The following is a 2,044-nucleotide window of genomic DNA, read 5'->3' as shown; positions in this document are numbered from 1 at the left end:
AACAACATGGCCAAATAAATAGGCAAGGCTCCCCGTTTCCTTAAAAAGAAATGGAAACTCCGTGAACATCGTTCAGGGACAGATGACATAATGACAGGAGATGAGAGATACCGACTCAAAGCTAGGAGACCTGACAGACACCTACTGTACACCTCCTGCACTCAGGTGACCATGAGTTTGTCACACCGGCCTGGGGTCTGGTAACTTGATACTTGGGCCTGGGAGACAAACGCGTGGCATGAGCTGAGGAAGGGATAAAAATTCCCTGATATCTGCGTTTAGTATCCCATCATACATTTTTATTCAAACCGATTTGTGTGTATAGAGCCTGTCTTCAGAGTTGATCTCCCTCAGCCTAGTCTTAGGTACCAAAAACAAGGAATGCAGGGGTCACCTGAAAGAATGATTAGAGCATCCTCCACTACATCATGAGATGATGGACTCTCGACAACCAGTGCAGAGTTGAGGTTGTCTTCCTCAAATGGGATTTCATTGGTGTCTCCGTGAGGCTGGCTGGAGTCAGAAGGGCCGTAGCTATTGGAACGAGTGATGACACATTCCTCCGGTGAGTCTTCAAGGACTCTCTTGACATCCACCTTCGGCACCTCCCCGATGACCCTGAGGGTATCGAGATGACTAAAGATTAAACAAAGGGGGATTGGACCCCGGGAACCCCTGGCCGGTTTTCACAGGAGGAATAAGAGAGGGCCCTCAGAAGGCAAATGGGAGGTTCCCTTTGAGAGGAAACAGGCAATCCTCCTCTCTGCCACAGAGCATGGCTGCCATGGGAAACCGGAGGGAAAGAGAGCGGCTGGTATTCGTCACACTGGGCAGAAAGGAGCTGAGAAGAGCAGAGGCTCACTTATCCCTGCATAGTTCAGACACGGCACTCGGCACATACAAAGAACCGCGACAGCTGCCACACCCTGTGTCTAAGTTGGGTTGAACTGAACGTATTGTGGCCAAGGGAATGGAGGCTTTTGGCCCATGGTAGACACCAGGGAGGGTGAGATTCTAGAACTTTTCCATACTTTACCAACCACTACTTGCTCCTGATTATTCAGCCTTACCTGGGGGCACGTGACTCCTCTACTCGCTCAGCCTCTGCGACGTGAACGTCTTCATCCTCATCTTGGTCAGTTTCTGCAAGTACAGATGTGTTCGTTCAGATATTTCCCGTTTCACACTCTGCAAGCACAGTCAGCCCAATGCGCACAGGGACACGAACGTCTGCGTGTGGGTCCCTGTTCTACTGAAAGCTCTCACGGTTTCTCTTTAACAAAACGCCCCGGCATGGTTTCCCGATCCACCAGGCAATGCGTTTCTCATCCGGAGGCTCACCCTCAACATGAGGCCAAATGTTGACAAGACCTTCTGCTCCCACATCACTGGAGGCTTGTGCAGCCTCTCTCTGGACTTTGGCAGCTGTCTCCCCCTTCCTGACACAGACCTGACGCCCAGGGACAGGCTTGCCTCCCTGTCACAGTTCACATTTAAAACCTGTTTCTTTCTCTTAGGAGAGGATGAACAAACTTGTCCCACAATCCCCTGCACATCAGGTGACTTCACAGGCCCCCCAAGTGGCTTCTGCTGTGTTATTCAGGGGCATTCTCCCCACAGGGAGTGCTCCAGTCTCAACCGCTTCCTAACCCCAAATGCCCACACATCAAGTGCTGCCTCCAACACCACACAGCGAGGGCCTTTATCTCCTTTTCAGAAGCGGTCGTTAAGTGTTCGCACATTGGAATGCTTCAGACACTGCAAGGTATCTGCCTTTGCAGGTGGAGAGAGAGAAATTTGCCTGACTTTGCAGATGGAGAGACAGAAAGTCAGGAAGGAGAAATCAATTGCTCGCTGACAGTTACTGAAAACACTGCTGAAGATACAGCCTGGGAACCTTCATTCTTAATCCAGAGCTCCTTCCACTCCAACAACCGCCCTCCTGTCACAGCTTCCTTTTTGTCCTTTGCAACTGGACAGATGCTGCCCCTTGTTCCAAAGACCACCTCCCATCAGATTATGTAAGGAGCAGAGTCCTCTTGAA

General features: G+C 50.7%; 1 long non-coding RNA gene across 1 annotated transcript; it reads right to left on the bottom strand.

The window, feature by feature from the left end:
* Positions 1–394: 394 nt before the first annotated feature.
* On the bottom strand, positions 395–1,282 carry LOC116548333. Its single transcript, XR_004267401.1, has 2 exons — positions 1,071–1,282; positions 395–618 (listed from the first exon to the last, which is right to left on the bottom strand). It is a non-coding gene; the product is annotated as an uncharacterized LOC116548333 (long non-coding RNA).
* Between the last annotated feature and the right edge of the window lie 762 nt (positions 1,283–2,044).

Source organism: Sapajus apella, unplaced genomic scaffold (assembly GCF_009761245.1).
Source record: "Sapajus apella isolate SASKATOON/1434 unplaced genomic scaffold, GSC_monkey_1.0 scaffold10027, whole genome shotgun sequence".
Classification (NCBI taxonomy): domain Eukaryota; kingdom Metazoa; phylum Chordata; class Mammalia; order Primates; family Cebidae; genus Sapajus; species Sapajus apella.
The sequence above is the reverse complement of the archived record's forward strand: the minus strand, read 5'-3'. Positions and strand labels throughout refer to the sequence as shown.